We start from the raw sequence: 22,391 nt of genomic DNA, 5'->3' as shown, positions 1-22,391 counted from the left end.
CAATCCCCCATCCTATGATCGCCAATACTGGCCAACTTATCCCACACCAATTGCCGCCTAGCTTTGACTGCATCACCATACACACACAATAAGTAGAAAGGAGGATCATTGTTCACTCGAACAGAGCAATCAATAACATGTTTAGCTGAGTACAGAATATCCACTGAGGCATGCTCCTGCCAAAGTAAGGCCAAGCGTCCAGCGGTACCTACTGGATCAACAACAAAACACGAAGGATAACTTAAAGCTTTACATATCTCTAGATTTTGCTAATCCCACTCCTGGTCTCCATGACGAAGATTATATCAGGCTTATCCTTAGAGGAGAGATTACGTAAAGAGCAAACTGTCAAGGGTCTCCCCAACCCTTGGCAGTTCTAGCTTACTAATTTCATGATTGCCCATGGGGCTGTTTTCCCCCAGCCGCCATGGGACCATAGTGTAAAAAATGATCCTCATTCATTGTAGTAACCAATGGTTCTAGCTCTTGCTGAGACTGAGCACTTGTCTTCCTAGCCCGTTTCACCTTGGCCCTGGCTTTTGTAGGCTCTGGAGGGGGGGTGATTCACTTTTATCTGTAATGGAAGGCTTTGTATGGAAAGGGAAGCAGGTTGTTAGTCGGTGGGAGGGTTGTGTGGGTTCAAAACAAAGAAGCCCAAATGGTATTGGTTTGTAGCAAAGGCCTGATCCACTATCAGGGGCACAAAGGAGACACCAAAAGGAGTGGTTGTCCCCTCAGGTATCTATGGGTTAGGTGGACCACCAAGAATAGGATGGAGAAAAGGGGGGAGGGTACTGGTTGTACGTTGGCCTGGGGAGCAAATGGGCCCATTGTGGAAAGGGAGAAAGTTGAGAACTGCGGTAATATAGCCAAAAGCGCATTTGTGAGGTCTGGCCGTTGGCTTAGCTGGGTAGTGAGATAGTTGAGGGGGTTAATCTCATGGTTCTGATGATGATTGGGGACATGGGCATGCAATAATGGTATGGTGATTGATGGGATGGGGTAGTTGGTCGATGATTGGTCATTGGGACTATTGGGATGTGTGAATGATATGTATGGATGGGGGGAAGATTGGCAATAATATCTAATGAATGGGGTTGATGGGGAGAATTACTAGGGATTGGGGTACCTAATGTGGCAGCCAAAGTAATATCCCCCCTGATTGCCTATGCTAATGGACAACACGTCTGTACAGGATCTGCCACCGTATGTGTCAGAGCAGACTGTGGCCTGGTTGTGTTGTTCCCCATGCATGGTTCCTCTCTCCTGTCTCGTCTTCCCCTCTTACGCCAAAATTTGCAGCGGTGTTGGAGCCTGGAACTCTTCCACCGAGCTAGTAATTGCCTACTCAACCATTCGCATTAAAGGCATGATTTCCCGTATCACCGAATCAAACAAACTGGGGGGTAATTGTATGCATTTGGGGTGAGGCAAGCATCCATGACTGCCTTGATGTTGACGGTGATGTTCAAACTGAGTAACACACCTTTGTTCTTCATGACCCAGAATGCCACAGAAGTAACAGTAAACCGGCAACCGTTCATATATTTAACGATGATGGTGCTCTGCAACCCATTGCAACATTTAAGAGTGATAACACGCCTTAATGGTTTGAGGATGTCAATGGTCACTTGAACTTGAAGGAAACGGATACGAGCACCGGCCTGGATATCGTCAATCAGTATTGCTTTCGAAGGCTGCCCTAGCTTTTCTCCAAGGCTGAAAGCCAGTTTGAGGTCCTGAACCTCTAAAGGCACCTCGTGTAACTGTACCCAAAAATCCATCCTATCGAAGCTCCAATCCTTGGCTGCTCTCCATTGTTCTAAAACCCAGTAAATTACCAGCCACCGACCATGGCCCTTCTGCCATGACGTTCACCATGTCAAGCTCGTGTTCAAAGTGGAAAAGGTAAATCCCTTCCAGATAACGGCATGCTTCAACCGTGCTCTTGGTGTTCCAGGCATTGAATAAAGCTTCAGTGACCAACTGTGAACGATACTTTTTACCTGATAGGACTTTACCAACTAGAGTACAGGTCTAGGACTGGGTAAGTCTATCCTCCGTTTTATCATCCAAGGTAAAGGGATCGTCATCAGAGTCGTAACCAGGTAGAGTTTCAGCACTTGAGGTTGCCTGCTTTGGGTCTGGGAGAGGAGGATGATTCAGACCCATGGCAGGAAAAGAGAAACATAGAGACTCTAGACACAAGGAAGATAGGAAAAGGACTGAGCGAAAGAAGAAAAACGATAGAAACAAATTAAGAAAACCAGGAAAAGGTAGAATTTTTATCCTCCCCTGTTACAGCATGGTGTTGTAATGCATCATGCGGCGGCTGCAGAGGCCATGTGCACCATGTGGGGCCCAATATGCCACATGGCCTCTGCAGTGCCGCACGATGCGTTACAGCACCGAGCTGTAATAGGAGAGGATAACGATTCGAAAAAGGTAATAGTCGGAGTGGAAACAACCAGAGAAAAGAGAACTAGGAAACTAGAGACAAGAAGACCTGGGGAAGAGTACCACCAGGACTGGCCAACGGAAAGGATAAGGAAACCACCAAGGTATCAAAAGTGTAGGACAAACACATAAACGAGGAAAGCAAAGAACTCTAAACAAAAGTAGGTGAAAACCAGAGTAGTAATGAGAAGGTGAACCATTAGAGGGAAAACAAAGGAGAGCAGGAACTCATAAGTGAACATACCCATTTAGGTCGAGAAGGAAAGCCTAGAGAAAAGGATAAGGTTGGCTACAAGATGAGGTAGAAAATTCCACGCCCAATCATGGCGGAAAGACACGACAAAGCTACCAGAGTTCTACAATGATAAAAGATCAACTCTCTATGTCAATGACATGGAAACCAAAAAATACCTTTGTGTAATTCTCTTGAAAGGAATAAAAGAAGTGCCACTTCATAACCCCACAAAACAGCTTCGCTTGACCAGTCCACAAAATTCAATTCAGACTTTAAAAATAATAAAAAAAAGGAAAAAGATTGTTACCCTGCACTTGTATAGATTCTTTTATACCTTTTTTATACCCTCCTCTCATAATAAATAGTGGGAAGAGGGGTGTCAACCGGTTCGGCTTGGTCGGGCCTAGTCGGACCTCATGGTTAGCCTGCACCGTGACCATCCATTTATATAATCAGGCCGGGCCTAGATGGGCTCAGTCAGGCTATAATCGGCTAATATAATAGGGCCTTAAACAGGGTAGAACCAGGCTATGAGCATGTTTAAATCTAAAGGGTCTTTAAATGGTGCAGTCATTTCCGAGTAGTGTGACCTCCGATTTCATTCCTTTCCAAATATGGGATTCGTAATTCCACCTGTTGTGTCAAGAAACCTCCGTTGGGTCCTCTACGAGTGGGGTCCTGCACAGAATAGCAAACAGACAAAGGAGATCAGAGCCAACGGGACACTGACGAGGGACTCTTTGATGCCTAAGTTAGGTCTCTTTAACAAACAGATGAAATAGTTAGGAGTTTCAAGAGTTCAATCCCCTTCTGTGGGGTGTTACCTTCCCATTTATAGGGCTGATCCCTTTGGGTTGTGGTGACAAGGTAGAGGTCCTAATGTGACCAATGAGGGAGCCCTCCTATTGTATGGAGGCGGAGTTAGCCTCCCACTTCGAATACAACAAGTTGAAAGAAAAGCTCAACCCATTGTTGCTGCTGTTAGCCTTAAAGCCAAGCAAAGGAGAGATGGGTTTGTCCTTCAAGGGGAATCACAACTCCTTGCTTCTTGACCAATACTTTTCTCTGTTTCAGGATATTTTCCAATTTCTAGCTAGCTACAGTTTGGATGGAATCTTTCTAATATGGTGACCTGGTCAAGAAGAGAGACCTATGATTGATTCCCCCTTGTATGGCCATTGATTACCATCTCAAACTCTGTTTTGTTTTATGGGCCCTAATGTGGGCCCTAAGTCAAGCACTATTGATCCAACATAGTCAATTGGGATGGGTGACACTGACAACATAGTAGATTAAATTTCATTTAATGTTCCATTTATTTGGCTAAAATATGTCATTAAACATCATAGCCAAGGTTAGCCTATAAGTTTCCAATTTAATGGATCTGTCTTTTGGTAAACCAATTTAACGGATCTTAGCTGCTCTTAAATATCATGCTTTGCGAAATCATCATATAATCTTTTTTGTTTTTGGTTAAGATAACCTACACTTTCTTCTCTTGGAAGTTTCTTAGCCAATGGTTGTGGTTTAAAAGTCATCTAAAAGAAATCATCACGTCAGTTAATAAATCTATAAGATATTTAAGAGTTTAATCGGCCTATCGCAACGAGAAAGAACAAACTTCTCTTTAGAAGGTCTTAATTTTGTTTTTGGGTAATAAGAAGTTTACTCATGAAAATGTATTGAAAATGTATTGGGATACATGAATTTTGAACTAGAAGCTTCTAGAATCTTCTAGTTCAAAATCCATGGAGTGGAATAGTGGACACAGGCCACTGGGTCCTATATATTCAATGTTTCCAATGAGAGAGGGTTCCCCACACCACACCAATAGTAGCTCCGGAAACAGCATTAGCCCACATGCTCGGAGAGGAGAGAAAAATTAATTTAAAATATCCATATGAAACGGGATACATTGGTTGCCTTTTTCCCATTTTTAATAAAGGCCAAATGTTGTCTGTGCCTGGGGCACAGGTTGTGCCCAGACACATGGGGGTGGGCAAAATGATCACCCTACCCCCTTGAATGGCAGACCCATGTGTTTAGGTGCAGCCTGCGCTGCGGCACAGAGAACATCAGCCCTTTCATAAATAATGTTATGAAAACCTGGTAATACTATTCTCTTTAGGAGTTCTATCAGCCTATCACACCAAGAAAAATAACAAAAATGAACCAACTTGTTCTCTTTAGGGTTTCTATCAGCCTATTTTCAATTGAGTAATGTTTTGGACAACCTGGTTATTCCCATTCTTGTAATATCAACACTGATCTTTCCATGATAAACGCGTGAAAGAATTATTTCAGTCCAAACTCAAAAAAAAAAGTAAAATGCTCTCCGAATTGAATTAATTCCAAGATTCTCTTGGAAACAATAAAATTTAATCTTCCCTTGTAATTTGCGTGCTTCCATGGTTTGGGTTGTTAAAAAACATTGATCCTTTCTAAGCAAACTAATATTTCCTATGGGGAAAAAAATCCTTTGCAGTGCCCTAATTTGGCAGTGCACGATAGCGCGGACCTGAGAACTCGACACATGGAAGATGTGACATCCAACGGCGCCGAGCTCGAGAAGAAAGAAAAAAATAAATAGCGTTGCATTGCGCTCGCACCGTTGGATGAAACTTCTTTCACATGTCAAGCTCTCAAGGCCACACTGCAGTGCACCACCAGATGCCTGCACTGCAGTGGATTTTAATCCATTTCCTACATTTTGAAAGGATTGCAGGCAGGCCTTCCTTGAAACCGTTTAAATCATAATTGATAAATCGTATTTCAGTTTTGGCATTAAAGAGTAAAACCCTTTAGGCCATGTTTGGTATGTATTCTTGGAATGCATTTCAGGTCGATTTCACATTCTTAGACGATAAAAGCAATTAAAAAAAGCGAAACCAGTAAAAAGTGAAGCAGTTTAAATTGTCGTTTTTGCGACAATTAAATCGATTAGAACCGGTATGCTATTGAACTAATTATATATACAAAAGAAATTAAAAAAAAGGTTAGTCTTGACATCCTATATATGCTCTCTAATGTTTTGTAACTAATTTCTACCCAAAAAAAAAAAATGTTTTGTAACTAATTCAAATCATGCAAATTATTTTATATAAAAAAAAATAAAAAATCATGTAAATTATTTATTTTTTTATTTCTTAAATCACAATTTTAATATCGATGTTGTATTTCATGCAGAGTAGTATCAAATTTCTTTATTGAGCTTCAAAGATAGGTTTGTTCCTAATTGGGCCAAAAAAGTGTTAACCCGAATCAACAATAAAACCAGTTCAATTCTAGTTTCTATCCTTCACACTTCAAATCAAATCAAACCAAACCAATTACCATCCTTAATCCAAATTGATAGAAAAAATCCTACAATTCCCCAGCCCGCTAAAGAAACAAAAAAATGGGATCTCGCAATAGTTTGATTCTCTATAGGGGCCATGCCCAAACACAATGGGGGCGAAATGACCGCCATGCCCCCATGAAAGGCCGAAATCCCACCCCCGAGATGCAAGTACACGCATTGTCATTGGTTGTCACGCACACGTGGCCCATGTGCTCCCCCACAGAGAATGCTCCCCCATAATATAATTAAGGGTGTCAATTGGGCATTGGAACCGGATTGCAAAAAACCGAAACCAACCCACCCAATTGTTTATTGTGCCGCTTTTGGATCTAATTATTAAGTTATTGGTCTCCCAACGGTTCAAGACCGATAGATCAACTAGGAACCGTTAGAACCGGAACCGGTGGAAGTGAAACAAATCCACGTACTTATCCTATATATTATATAATTCTTAAGATTTAAGGCCATGAGAGCTAAGGTCAAACACTTTATTTATTTTCAATTTTGACTGATACCTCATGTTTTATATACTAATACTATTTTACCAAAGATTCGGGTGTTAATTTAAAGGTTCATTTGAAAATTTTAACTTAAAAATATGTCTTAAAATAATCTTACTTTATGAGGATGGTGATGTTCTTACTTATTAATTGTATATAAAACAAGAGGCACTATGGATTTGTTCCATGTTTTGAGGAAAAAATTATGGTAGGTTGCATATCTCATGCCGTTTGAAATTAGTCTTATTATATTATTATTGAAATTAATCTTTTTTGATATTTTTAATTTTGAAGTGGAACCTATTAGCAACCTGAACGAAAAAGATCCTGTCAATCCGGGCAGCGTGCAGTCATGTGGAGAACCTGAGTAAGGCGGTACACATTGACCGCCTTACCCCTGCTCGGGATACTCGGAATGCTTTTGGAAATTGCAAGAAGCCTGTTCCTGATTGCAGCCTAACTTGTGCCTTCTTTAGCCGATGGGGGATCTTTGTGCCTATGTCACTGCCGCGGGGTACTTTTCATTCTTGGGTACCGCCTCCTAATGGGTGGTATGCCCTTAATTGCGATGGTTCAGTGAGGCATGGCAGAGGGGGTTATGGGGCAATTGGTCGTGATCACCTGGGGAAGCCGCTATTTGCAGTCGCGGGTGGTTCCAGTGATGTGGATATTGTACACATGGAGCTGATGGCCATTAGATGTGGTCTTGCCAAGGCAAGGTCTCTCAATCTCAATCAGATTCAGGTGAGGTCTGATTCTATGATAGCGATTCAGATAATTGTTGGGCTTTTTCTGATCTCATGGGATGTTAGGTGGCTTGTTGAGGAAATATGGAACCTACGTGACTCTTTTGCGAGCTGTTCATTTGCCCACCATGTTCAAGAGTCCAATAGTTGTGCAGATTATTTGGTGAGTTTGTTGCATTCCTCACAAAGAAGTCTCTCTTTGTGTAGATTCCCTTCCCACGGCACTTTCTCTTTTATTACAGAATGATGCTATGGGGAAGAAATACTTAATTTTTAATATATAAAGTCACTTTTAACCACAAAAAAAAAAAGGAAACTGTTCGAGAGTGTGGCTCCTACGCTCTAGCTTTAATGCATGGTATGATATTGGTCAACTTCAAAACCGATATGATACCAATACAATATTGATACAAATCTAACGTATCGAACAAGTTTATACTTGTTTTTCCTTAAAAGGTGTTTTTTTTTTTTTTACTATTTTACCCCTTTTCCATACCATTTCATCGATACGGTATTAACACCGATCACCTTCAAAATTGTGCAATATCGGCCATATCGGGTCATTTAATACCAATACCTCAAACCATGGCTGCGCCCAAGCTCAGACCCCACGAAATGACCGCTACACCCTCAATAAAAGGCAGAAATACTGTCTATGTTGATGCTTCTCAGTGTATTCCCATTAGACCTGATACTCTTCCTCTCAAAAAACAAAAAATTAAAACTCAGTCGTGTTCTCTTCTAAGCATTCTCATGCATGTCCATACCCCGTTTGCAAAGTTTCATACTTTTATATTTTGGTAAACAAAGTTTCACTCAAACTCAATCGTATGTCCATGCATGTCTAGGTTACTCAAACCATTAATGTACACTCTTCCATAGTCTTGAATTTTCTAAGCTCTTTTTTACTATTAAAGCAAATTCAATTTGGACTGAAACTTAACAGATAAGCAAGAAACCAAAGGATCCCAACATAATTTGAGGAATCAGTATCAGATCAGTGGCCAATTCATATCCATATTAGTAGAGTCCAATGTTGATTCCTAACCAAATCCCATACAGATGGTTTGGTACGGACTAAGGGTAAAAAAGTAAAAAAAATCCAATTTTTTTACAAAAAGATGAGGTAGATCCGTCTAATCCGAACTAACATGAGCACATCGACATGAGCACATCGAAATCAATATCAACCGTAACCGATATCGTATGTGATATGAATTCCTGAATCCCCAGTATCAACTCTCAACATGCCATGTGACAAATTTTCTAGACCTTCCAAACATACTTTGATTTTATTAGAAAAATCACTCCATTATTATTGTTAGGGAAAAAGATCTTTGGCCCTTATTATTATTATTATATATATTACTATTAGAAAGATTTTTTTTCCCTTATTTTGACAAAGACTTGTCATAGAATGATTCAAAACACTTTGAATCCGATTGAAGATTAAAGAACTTTGGAGTGACAACCAGTTCGTTACTGATACTCTTCCATCTCCTATCAAATGCTTATGGCCGTGGACCCTATTTATAAACTTTTTATATATATCTGACCACACAGGATGTGAATTTTGTTTATCATCTCCTGCCAAATGCTTATGACCGTGGACCCTATTTACAGACTTTTTATATATATTTGATCACACATAGGATGTGAATTTTGTTAAGGATGGTAACTGGTTTTGTATTACTCTAGCTAAGAACATGGCTAAGAATGCTATGTGTACACTCTAGTAACTTGTAACTTTTTATATTTATTTTTATTCTCATCAAAAAAAGAAAAAAAAAAACCACTTTGAATCCTTCTTACTTTATGGGCTGAAGCCTCAAGTGGACAAACCCAGGGGAGAAAATATTAAAATAAATAAATAAATAAAAACATCGGCCACCATAGGAGCTGATGGTTTCCTAATATTGAGGTCTATAAAGCGAATAGAATGGACGGATTTTGACAGCTCATAAACTGTGGGTCCCATTCCAATTCTAAATCTGTATGATTTCTCAACCCTAAAGCCGCCCCTCTAATAGCGTTTTAGCTTGACTTTTCTAACTAATTAATTTTTTTTTCTAACTAAAACTTTCTCCCTACTTTCTAGAATGTTAACAGCATATGCTCTTTGTACTCTTTCCAAAGGTTTCAATTTTTTTGGTCTCTCTCTACAACCGTCAATGAAACTACCTTAGAGCCCACGCCGCTACTCGTTCTCTCTCTTTAAATAACCCTACTTAAAGATCAACATAATTTAAAGTCTCATCTTCCTTCTCCTACCCAAGCCTCTCTCCTTCAACCTACCCCTCTTTTCCTTCTTCCCAAGTTTGATCTGAGAAACCAATGTCTAACCTTCTCTACAACTTCTTTCCTACTGATTTTCTTCCTCCTCACCAATTACCTGTCAATGGAAATACGACCCAAAAGCAGAAAACAGTTACTTGTGAAGGAACCATGAACTGCAACTTCTTCCCCACTGATTTGCTTCCTCCTTTTCAGTTACCTGCGGATGGAGATATGGCCTCTAAGATTGTTGATCAAGAAGCCCCTGCACAGGAAGGAACTGTCAAATTCAAAGGCGCCGCACTCCGAACAGAGCAAGTTCACAGCCACAGGGACTTACCTCCTGTTGTTTTAAGCTCAAGGAGAACCAAAGCTTTCACTGCTTCAAGAGACATTCCTAATACAGTGTAGATCAAGTAGTACAGCTCTCAGAGGAAGTCCTTATTAGAATTGTAGAGAGAGTAAATAGATGTTTTTGTTTCTTTTTGTTCAGTTCTATTGTTTCTATCTCTCTGGGACTGGTTATTTTAATCATCCCTTTCCTCACATGTTCATTCCTTATAACATGGGGATTGGTATGTATGAAATACAACATTTAAGCATATCTGAAAATATATAGCTTCGTCATATATATTCAGAGCATCCATGAAAGTTTAACCTTGATTTTGGAGATAATGTCACTATTATGCATGAGTCCATATTTATTTCATAGAGTTGGACCTCCTTGAGCTCATACAGGGTAATTAAACAGGGAAAGGAATTGAAGATGATGGGATCAACAATTTAGAGACATCTTCTATTAGTCTGCTATGATCCTGAGAATTGGAGATAAACTATTTAAATTTGCCTATGAGCCAAGATTTCCACATCAGAGACATCAAAACAATGGTTTTGGAATATGTACTAAGCCCAATAACTGCCAAAACATTTCCACAACCATCAAAAGGAAGATCTTCATAAGCCATAAAATTTTAAAGCAGAGGAAGCAATAGTGTAAGGATGAGTTCTGTATTTGATATACACAGTTCTACTTGGTTTGGTAGGTGAAAGAATGAACATGTGCAATCCATCAACTGCCCCAAAATAGTTGGAAGAAGTTCCTGGCAGCACCTGCACCAATCAGATTGTCAGTCTGATTCCTCAGCATCTCTTCATGTGATGGGTGTTTATGTCACCATCCTTCAATGACAACAGACATCAACCAAAGCAAGAACACAGCTCAGAATTTCATTTATACAAAGAAATCATCAAAATTACTGACTTTTATCTGGTAATTACGTAGCCTTCACAAAATAAATTCCATTTGAATTTCCCAGGACCAAAGACAAAAAAAATACAGATGGGTATGGAAACTCCAGGTAAATTCTGGGTAAATAAGAAGTTTCTTTGCACCATTCAAGTATTTACACATCCTTGACAAACTAAATGGCAGTTGAATTTTCCAGGGCCAATAATTTTAAATTAGATGGTATAGAATCTCCAAATAGAATACCAGGGGGAATAAAAAATTGCTTTGCAACTTTTCACTGACCATGACAAAAGAATTTTTGATTAACTGTAAATTGAAAACAACCCGATGCTCAACAAAAAAAAAACAAAAAGCTTTTTAACAATATATCATCAGTTTTCAGAGGTGGCTTTGATGACCCAAAAAACAGTGAAAAAGCAAATAACAAATTAATATTAAAACCCCCAATAAATATAAAGTGGTGTACCCAGTGCACAAGGCCCCCGCCACTGCGGGGTCTGGGGAGGGTCCTAATATACATAGCCTTAACCCAGCTTCGCCGAGGTCAGCCCTCTTGAAATAATTACTGTCACAGATGAAAATAATGAAGGGGTAACTCCTTCAACAAAACAGAGTAGAAACTCTGAAGAAATAGCTAGTTCTCATCTATACATCTGCAGAAAACAAACCCTCTCTCCACCCCTATCTTACTTTAAAGTGCAAAATAGAGTGGGAATAAACAAAACAAAAAGTGTATGTCAATGTTTTTTTTCTCTCTTTCTGCTTCTTCATTTTTATACATGAGTTTTCATGGTCTAGAGAGTTGAGAGGGTATCTCCGGATTGGCACAAATATCTGCCACATGGTATAGGTCAGATGGGGCGAACAGTTTTTGGAAATAGACACCATGATTCGGCGCAAATGGAGTCGGCTAAAATCGACAATGAAAGCATTGGAAATCCAGGACAATCAAGAGGGCGCACACCTATACATGGGAGCATATGCCACTGAACTTGAGTATGAAGTTGGACACAAGGTCAATCCATAACATTCCCTAGATATCCAACGTTGGAATTGCCCCACTACCCTTCCATGTGACTAGACCATAGATTTCCCAGTGGAATGCTCGGTCCAGGAAACCTTTTGTTTTAACTCCATAAAACTTTGCTTACCGGAAGCATGAACAAATGATAAAAGTGTAGGATACAAATCAAGAACAGCAACAACAACCTCCTCAGTTACTAGTGGGACCTGCATCCATGACTACTTTAAAAACCGAAGAGATTGTTTAAATGGAAGGGAAATAAAAGAGGCAGTACAGATCATATTTGTCCAGCCAACCAAAACCTAATAAGTAGAGGAGAGAGATACATTCGTATCAATCAACATCCATATCATGACTACATTTAGTGTTTCTCATCGCAGATAAAGGTTTTTACCTGCATGAGTTGGAGAGCAAATACATAACTGACAGTAATCTTATCAAGGTCTTCACACTTCTTAATGAATTCATTGTAAGAGGATATTTCCCAGTGTTAATGAACTCGTCCTCAGAAAACTGTGTTCTGTAAAAGTCGGTTGTTGCTAATGTGAGATAACCCTATATCTTCACAATAAAGCCCTTCAGAATATATATATATATATATATAGAGAGAGAGAGAGAGAATAAGAGGATTCTACAAATAAGAAAAAGATGAGAACAATGAGGTTCCATCTGGTTGCAAGGGAAATAATGGGGAAGGAAATGAAAAGAAATCATATAAAGTAGAAACTTTTGTAATCATTATGTCACATGATTGTGTAACATATGGTTATTAAATTTCACTACATTTTGCAATCAAATTCCTTAGTTTTAAGAAGTAAAATAAAGATTCAATTTGAATAATATGATTACCATATTTAGTAAGAGTTTAAGGTATTTATACAATCATGATTACAAAATTTTCCATTTTCTTTTCAAAACTGATTCCAATTCCCTTCCCTTCCCTTCACACCAGGCAGAGCCAAAGAGAAAAAAGTATCTGCAATACCATGAAAAGGATGTGCATAAAACTAGGAAGTACGTGAAAAGGATGTGCATGAAAGTAGGAGGCCTATAAAAATACCAAGAACTTGATTCTTAATTTTTCGAAGGTTCAACTGTTCAAGATTTAACATGCTGAGCAAAACTAAAGTTAAATTTTTTTTTATATAAGTCTTACCTTCCATTGGCACACAAAAAGAATGCGGGCACAATGCTGTCGAGTTCCTACATGTCAGTTCGGAACTCAGGCAGTCAGCATAGACCCTTATTCCCTCTGAATTTTCTATCTAGTGAAAGGGCCGATAGCACCTGCCTACATTCTTACTATTTTACTGCTCCTTTTCAAAAGCTTCAATCACAGAACAGATGGATAATGCTTAATGTGAATCCAATCTAACTATAGTGACTGCTTTTTGCCATAAGCAACTCTATTGAAAGATAGAAAAGAGAAAAACCACATGGCACTGCACCTACTGCAGTAAGATGAATACGTACCTAACATCATATAGGGTAAAATTGAATCCAAAATAGACGAGGCTACACTAAATAATGAGACCAACCAAGAGAAAGTAAAATAATTAGAGCCTACCTGTTGCTACTATTCTATGACCATTAAATGTTGCTGTTGTCAACAAAGAGTTCAAGTTTAAGAAGATTTAAGATTTTCTTTTTATAAAAATCAAATGAGGACTCTCAAATTTGACATAACAAAGATTGGGATAATACCAAAGTAATGTAGGGAGACATGAAAAATAAAAAATTAAAAGAGAGGCAAAACCAAATTAGTAGTCATACTTTGCTGGAAAACTCTGATTTCTCAACAAATCCTTTCGTTATCAATGTTGTCATGCAACTCCATCAACTATAACAATCCTTCAGCGAACTTCCAAACCTGGAATGTTTTCGTCTCCCTTTTTCTAGCATTTGAATATAGGAATTCAGTATAAGACAAACAATCTAACCCCTAATAGCATACAACTTACAAAGAAAACTACTACAGAAGAAAAGATAATCAAAAACAAATTGACACACGCAATTGGCGCATGTGAAAGTCCACTGCTTCAACAGCATCAATAAGCTCCTCTTTCTTCATTAACTCAATTCCATTCGCCATTGCCCTGTTATCCAAATATTCCCAGTTTTAAAATTTGGGAAAAGGATATAAAACCAATAAAGAAGTAAGATTGACAATGTAGGATAACGTTTTTGGTAATCCTAAGCGCATAAGCAACCGAATTCTTTTGTCGTAAGTAGCATCTCTCGTTCGTTTAGCATTTTTTTTTCCTTGTAAGATTAAAACCAGAATCAAAATTGAGACAGCCAATGCCAACTTTCCATAATAACTCAAAATCAAACATGTTAGCGACAAGGTTGAGAACTTACCTTTCTCTGTCACGTTTTCAAATTCAGAAGCACCTGAGTCAGTCTGGAAAAACCTAGCATAAGATTCAGATTCCATTTCCTAACAGTCCAAGAACACATTCAAGCCTAATAACTCCACCAGCACACTTGGAGAAATATAGTCCAGAGAAAAATCGTAAGAAAAACTAAAAAAAAGGAAAGAATTTACTGTAAATCCCTAACCTTACTTGATTTTGCGAACTCATCAAGAGCTTTAATGGGAGATTTGGAATTGCAGTCTCTGATATAAGTTTTGTAAAGCTTCATATCGATATTTTATGAAATTCCTTTAGAATCAACCATTTCTTGTTTCTTTTTTCCGCATATACAACGCAAGTTCTTCATTTTGAGACATAAAACTCGTAACTGAGTATCCATTGAGAAAGAAAAATGCTTGGAACGGAACTTGTAAAGTTCAGTTCACTAAATCAGTTCCGAGCAGCATTTGCCAAAATTGGAATCGAAAGAAGAAGTATAAAAGAGATTCAATCCGCCATTTCCTCCATGGATTCTTCGTCCTCGGCAGTAAAATGTATCAAATTGAAACCGGAACCGAAACAGGATCTGGACCGAATAGAATATGATTACAATCTAAACCTGGGATTCAAGAACCGAATTTGGTTCCATTTGGTTTTGGTTTCGGTTTCGGCTCCGGTTCTACATAAAATACCTAGAAATAATATGAAATAGTTTACTTTCTCAATAATATTTTTTGGGTGGGCCCTACGCCTAGACAGCGGTGGGCACAAAATGATCGCCCCATCCCATGGAAAGGTGGAAATCTCACCCCTTATGATACTTGAGTGTATGCTCCCATCAATCTCGCGTTGACACAAAGTTAACATGACTAGGTAACGTTCTCTTGTCCTAATATTTAATAGATTTTGTGCACTAAATAGAGAATCCTATTGTAAAATTTTACATCCATTCTCTTTACTTTGTATTGGGGGGGGGGGGGGGGGGAGGAAAAACTTCATAATACCCATTTTACATTGAAACAAATAAAGGTTTAGTGAAAAATTAATGGGTAAAAGAATATTGCTTAGTCGCGTGCCTCCTACGCCCAAATACAGGGGGTGGCAAAATGATCACCCCGCCCCCATGTTGGACGGACACGCGCTCCCATCCTTTGTTAGCATAAATAAGTTTAAACTCTATTTTAAATGCGTTCTCATTTTTTACCGTTTTAAACATGTTTTAATGTATGTTTCCCAAACATACGTGAAAAAAGACAAACAAATACGTTCCCATTTTTTTGGTATTTTTTTTAGACCTTGGACTTGAATGACCATATCTCTCTCTCTCTAACTCTGATCAGTCTGATTCTTTCACCAACATAAAGATGACTCAGAGGACTACATTTTCCATCTATGGCCTTAAGCAATCGTCCAAGCAGTGGTACATTAGATTTCACCATATCATCACCATATCATTTTACATTGAAACAAATAAAGGTTTAGTGAAAAATTAATGGGTAAAAGAATATTGCTTAGTCGCGTGCCTCCTACGCCCAAATACAGGGGGTGGCAAAATGATCACCCCGCCCCCATGTTGGACGGACACGCGCTCCCATCCTTTGTTAGCATAAATAAGTTTAAACTCTATTTTAAATGCGTTCTCATTTTTTACCGTTTTAAACATGTTTTAATGTATGTTTCCCAAACATACGTGAAAAAAGACAAACAAATACGTTCCCATTTTTTTGGTATTTTTTTAGACCTTGACTTGAATGACCATATCTCTCTCTCTCTAACTCGATCGATCCGATTCTTTCACCAACATAAAGATGACTCGAGAGGACTACATTTTCCATCTATGGCCTTAAGCAATCGTCCAAGCAGTGGTACATTAGATTTCACCATATCATTACCACTGTGGATTTTGACATGATTGAAGAGGACCATTGTGTGTATGTTAAACGGTCCAAGGCAGGGTTTCTTATCCTATCCTTATATGTTGACGACATCTTATTGGCTGAAAATGACATTGAAATGATTGTCGCCACTAAATAGTGGTTGTCCTCTACTTTTGAGATGAAGGACATGAGTGAGGCCAATTTTGTGTTGAACGTGAAGATTGTGAGGGATCGCGTTAGGAGACTTCTTAGTTTGTCTCAAGAGACTTACATAAAGAAAGTCCTGGAACGATTTCATATGAGTAACTCGAAACCCATTGACACTCCAATGGACAAGGCATGCATTTTGAGCCTAGACCAGTGCCCTAAGTGATGAAGAGAGAAACCAAATATCCTATGCAGCAGCAGTAGACAACCTGATGTACCCGATGATGTGCACGGGTCCAGATATTTGCTTTGCTATTGGCATGGTGAGCCGTTACCAGAGTAACCCAGGGTCAATTCATTGGCAGGCAGTGAAGAGAATGTTTTGATACCTACATGGCACTACAGACCTCTCGCTCACCTTCAGTGGTTCAGACTTGAAACTGAGAGGCTATAGTGATGTTGATTGGGCTAGTGATAGAGATGAGCACAAGTCCACTTTGGGGTATGCATTTGTCCTAGGAGGCGGGGCTGTTACTTGGAGTAGCAAGAAACAGACCTGCATCGCCCTATCCATAATGGAGTTGGAGTACGTCGCATGTTCGGCAGTTGTACAGGAGGCCGTTTGGCTCAGAAGGTTCTTGCAGAAACTTAGTGTTTTTGCTCACTCAGACGACGTTGTGCTTATATACTGTGACAGCACGACAACGCTTGCATTTGTGAAGGACTCCAAATTTCATGATAGAGCTAAGCACATTGACATACGGTACCACAACATCTGAGACATGGTTGCGCGAGGTGAAGTTGTTCTGCAGCATATCTCCACTGGCAATATGTTGGCTAATCCATTGACTAAGCCCATTGCCAGGGATATTTTCCTAGTTCACGTTAGGAACTTGGAACTTAGGCGGATTTGATATGTATTTTCTTTAGGAACACCTTGTTTGTGATGGACATTTATCTGTATTTCTCTTACATTTATTAATGAGCATATATTTGTTTGAGTACCCTTGTGTGTATACATTCATTGTTTGTAAAGATGTCACCAGACATTGAATTGACCCACTCACACGGATGATTCGTCTCGACGCTTGAGTGTATTGTGTGAGATGAGCCCATGAACATATGTGTTCGATGGCGCCTTAGTTAGAGCTAAGATGAGACCTTTACCTGGGTCAACATGGAAGATACTACACTTCGTAGTAGCCTGTTGAAAGCCGGATGTGAGGTTCTAGGCAGAAACCATGCGGGCGACTGTGCTAGAAACTCAGGTTAGGCGCTTAGAGTATCGACTAGATTAAGATCTGTATGGCGTTCATTTACTGAGAGTGACATGCTCACCCTAGTGGGAGTTACGACATAGCATGCATATCATACTGTATGTGCTTATATCGATCGATTGTGAGAGTGATTGAATGGATCCCTACTCCGTCACTATATGAGTGACGTGGATTATCTTAATCCCACAGTACCCTTATTACCTGAGACAATGTCATGAAGAGTATATCCAATGACGCTACTTTGACGTTCTCCTTAGGTCATAGATGATGTGTGCTTGAGTTAAAATAAAATCGCAAGCGTACGGGTCAATCGTAGTTACGGGTCGAACACGAGGAGATATATGTCACTCTATTTAACTAATCTTAAAAATACTGCGAAGTGAACCAAATTAATTAAATTACTAAATTAAGGGTAATTAAATTAACGGATCTAACAAATTACGCATCTACGGGATTAAGTTGGCGTCCTAACACATGAACATCTAACCTATCAAACTAACGCAAATTGAGAGTAATTAAAAATAAAATCCTACACTAACGCAAGTTGGAAGTAATAAAAATGCAGCTATATATCCATATCCACATAAACAAAATAACCACATAAACAAAGTAACCCATAAGAAAAATCAAAAAAATATAGGGAGAAGGAGAGAATGAGATTGAGAGTTTAGAGAATGCAAACCTAGATGTGCTTGAACCGGATTAATTGAAGAACCTTGAATGAATACTTGCATGAACTTACCATGACTTATTCCTCTAAATCTCCAAGTCTTGTCATCAACATAGGAGCTTAGACTAGGAAGCTTAAAACTAAAACTATTACAATCATATTGAAGACATTGGAGCATAAACTAAACCTACTACAACCATTAAACTACTCTTATGAAAGCAAAACTAAGAACTTGAAGGAACTAATTTATGAAATAAAAAATTACAACCATTAAACTAATCTTATGAAGGCAAACTAAGAACTTGAAAGAACTAATTTATGAAATCAAAACTAAGAACTAAAGCCAAAAATAAGAAAAGAAAAGAAAATTTCACTAATTGAATCCATTATTTTACAAGAAAAGAGGGGGTATTTATAGGGGCAAGGGGAGAAGAGGGGGAGGGAGGCTTCCAACGAATTTGGGGCTTCTCTCCCTCTAAAAATCGTGGAGAGAAGATAAGGTGGGAAAAAAAAAAAAAAAAGAAAGATAAGAGAAAAGAGATAGAGAGAATGTAAAAATCTAATTAGAGAAGGGGGGAGAGAGAAAAGAATAAGTCAGGAAAGGGAGTGAGGGTCGTGACTGGGAGATGGGTCCGAGGAGATAGGGAGAGAGAGTTTAAGGGGAAGTGGGAGAGAGAGATGGGAATCGTGGGCTTGTGATGGGATAAGAGAGAAAAAAGATAATAGAAAAAAAATAAATAAAATATAAATAAAAAGTGAAAGAGAGATAAAATAGGGGAGAGAGAGAAGAAGAAGTTAGGAAAGAGGGAGAGAGATTATCTCTTTTTTTTTTTTTTTTCTTTCTTTAATCTCTTTTTCCTCCTGTCTCTCCTACTATTTCTCTCATCTTGGCCGATCCTTGCTTGCAGCCCACTAAACTTCTAATTTAGATATGAAATTCCTCCTTTGTCCTTGGTAGCTTCAGTGAGAATTATTTCCATCCTACCCTTGGTCACATGTGAACAGGTGTGGGTCCCATTTGGCTTTTCTCTCTCCTCCAATTGTACAAACAATGCAAAAAGAGGTAAATGCTTGAGAGGATCTCAACCCTTGATCATAATCGCCTTCCTCGATGCCAAATATAAATCTCCAAAAAATTCAAATTGGCCCGGGCTTGTGTTTCGGCTCATTTCTGGCCCATTATCATTTCTTAGGCTGAAAAGAATAATTCACTGCATTGAGGCCTAAACGAATACGTACTTGCGTTCCGTCACGTCCAACCTGCTCCAAATTTAGTCCTCTTTATAGCCATGCAAAAATATTGGGCAACTTTACGAGTAAAATTGGAGATGTAGCCTCCGATAGTCCAGAATAGCAATAAATAGCCCAAAAACCTGAAACTCACATGAAAGCACCAAGTAACTCTGTCCAATGTGGTAAAATGTATGCTTTATGCCCTAAGATTTCACACATAAATGTGCTCATCAATGCCGTCCAGCGGAAAGCGATTGGGAAAGCTGTTGGGGATATTTGGATTGACATGAGGGGCTCAGGGAAAACCATCAGACGTTACACCTTTGTTCTATGACTCATTGCCCGGGCGACGTTCATACTTGTGATTGACATAGTCATGAGTACATTATATACCAAGGAGTAACACTGCTCAGCATGAGGGGTCGAGAGTGTTAGATCTGGTGTAAGTGGATCGTTTGGGGTATTTCAAGACTTCTTCTTTTTTTTAGAGTGATGTTCTACATATGTTGGCTAGATGGAAGTTTGATATAGTACTCCTACCTTGTATCATCTCGTCCGGTCGCACCCCTCATTACCTGTATGGAGGATAACGCGGAATGAGATAAACTTGAATGCATAATTAGATTTATGCGCCCTACGTGGGCGAGTGGGAGATGTAAATCATGGATGGGCCTCGGGCCCAGCTAGTTCGCCCACATGGGGTAAACCGGCCAAGCCTAAACGAGAGAGAGAGAGAGAGAGAGAGAGAGAGAGAGAGAGAGAGAGAGAGGGACGGTCACTTAAGTGACCGATCCCTTCTCTGCTTCTCTTATCTTTAGATTCCCAAAAGGAATCGGATTGGAGGGGTGCCTAGGGTATTAGCCTATAAATACATCTAGGCTTAAACCCTAGAGAAATAGAATTAGAACGATTTCTCCCTCTCTTTCAAGTTCTGTGTTTTTTCTTTGGGATTCCATCCATACCTAGGGTTTTGTGGTGTGGAGTTCACGAGCAGAGAAGCCTGTAGAGATCGCGGTGTGCTCGTAATCATAAGCTTGGCTTTTTTATCCTTCTTCCACTGCATTTTCATACACATTCAAGTATGATCCAGACCATGGTTTATTTGGATCTGGTGTATGTGACCTAACATTTTATAACTTGATGATGGGGGACTTGGTCTTAGTCGGCAATCCACTACATGTTGTTTCTATTCCTATGAAGTTTAATGATGCTGCAACCTAAGAAGCCTTAGCTATTCGTTCCTCCATGTTGGAAGGAATTTCGGAAGGGTATGAGCATGTGCTTATTGAGTCGAACAACAAGAGTGTGATTTTCTATCTGTAAGAAGGAATCACGATGTCCCCTTTTCATTTGAGATCTATCCTGGAGGATGTTGTTTATCTTAATTCTTATTTTTTTTTTTGATGGAAAAACAAAAGATATATTACTAAAGCCAAAGGTAGATACACAGTATTCTTGGATTGAGCACACTTAGCAAGGTTCATGGCTATAGCTACACAAAAAGGGTCTCCTTGCTTATCAAACATTATTTCTTGGGCCATATCAGAGATATACACTAAATCCTTAATACAATACTAGGGCCAAGAAGATTTAGTTGGAGATGGAAGAATATCAGTGATGTGTGGATTGGAGCACCATACTTTTTTACCTTCAACCCCATGCTAGCAGCATGGTCTAAGCCTGATTGAATACCAAAAATTTCAGGTCCCATATCATTAGTAGTACTTACATAACCTGCAACAAGAAAGGTGAATTTGCCATCTTTCAAAAAGTTATAGGACCATCCTGCCTGACTTAGTCTAGGTATGCTGTATCGTGCACAGATTAAAACAACAATATTGAGCACAGGTAAAGAAAAAGAAGTAGGTACTAAGGAATCCTCCACAATACTAACAATTACATCCTGTACTGAAATTGAGGGGGGGGGGATAATTTTAAATCCACCAACCAATTGCATATATGTTTCATAATCCAAATTGGATCAGGCTTTCCTGATCCATTGACAACTTTGTTTCTAGTTGCCCAAATAAAGAAGCAAGTAATAATAAAGACACTGAAAAACCAGGTTAACGTTTGTTTATTTAGATGATGATTAAAGTAAAGTGCTAGGCAGAAATCTATCAGGCTTTCATAAGCCAAGAATTCAGTTCTCAGGCCCAGAGGTCCGGCCACCCATATGTGTTTAACCCAATCACAAGATAAGAACAAATGCCAGGAGGATTCAATACAATTTCCACATAGAGCACAGGAAGAGTCGATCTGAAGCCATTTTGAGATAGTAGCCCTGAGTGGAAGTCCTGCATTTAGCAAATGCCAGAAGAAGAGTTTAAATTTTGGATGAATTTTGAGTTTCCAAAAGAAATTCCACCAAGATTTAGTAAACAAATTATTAAGACCACAAGTAGGAGTGATTTCTCTAGCAGCCAGTTTAGTACCGAGGGTACCATTTTTATCCCTAGTACACCACCATCTATCCTCTAAATTTGACAAATTCATTAATTGAATTCGAGAATAGATAGGTGCAGGTAACATAGAATTTAGTAAATCAGAATTCCAATTAGAACCCACTCTGAACCTGTCAATTTTTTCCATGCTTGTAGCAAAAGTAACAGGAGAGATGGAAAAGGAAGAGAGCTTACCTGATAGAGAAGAAATCCATTTTTCAGTCCAGAAAAAAGTGGAATTACCATTTCCTACTTTTTTGATCACCATTTTTTCCAAGGATGGAATAACATGGGAGATACTATTCCAAGTCTAGGAACCTTTTCTCACGCGAGTTCTTTGATCAAAGAAAGATAATTTTATTTAACTTTAAGGACTCGAGCCCAAAGCGAGGAAGGCTCAGTGATCAATCTCCACCCTAGCTTTATCAGTAAGGCCTTGTTATGGTGTTCAGCCTTACGAAACCCCAGTCCACCTTTAGATTTGGGGGTGCACATTCTATCCCAGGAAATGAGAGAAAGTTTTTTTTTATCTCCCCCAGTGTTGCCCAACCAGAAAGTGTG

At 39.1% G+C, this 22,391-nt stretch overlaps 2 long non-coding RNA genes across 2 annotated transcripts; one reads left to right on the top strand and one right to left on the bottom strand.

Moving 5' to 3' along the window:
- Positions 1-603: 603 nt before the first annotated feature.
- LOC122641781 lies at positions 604-10,044 on the top strand. Its single transcript, XR_006329960.1, has 3 exons — positions 604-616; positions 2,414-2,415; positions 9,697-10,044. It is a non-coding gene; the product is annotated as an uncharacterized LOC122641781 (long non-coding RNA).
- Positions 10,045-11,908: 1,864 nt separating this feature from the next.
- Positions 11,909-12,386, bottom strand: LOC122641830. The gene is made up of 2 exons (XR_006329968.1): positions 12,220-12,386; positions 11,909-12,031 (listed from the first exon to the last, which is right to left on the bottom strand). It is a non-coding gene; the product is annotated as an uncharacterized LOC122641830 (long non-coding RNA).
- Between the last annotated feature and the right edge of the window lie 10,005 nt (positions 12,387-22,391).

This window comes from Telopea speciosissima, chromosome 10 (genome assembly GCF_018873765.1).
Source record: "Telopea speciosissima isolate NSW1024214 ecotype Mountain lineage chromosome 10, Tspe_v1, whole genome shotgun sequence".
NCBI classification, from domain to species: Eukaryota; Viridiplantae; Streptophyta; class Magnoliopsida; order Proteales; family Proteaceae; genus Telopea; species Telopea speciosissima.
The sequence above is the reverse complement of the archived record's forward strand: the minus strand, read 5'-3'. Positions and strand labels throughout refer to the sequence as shown.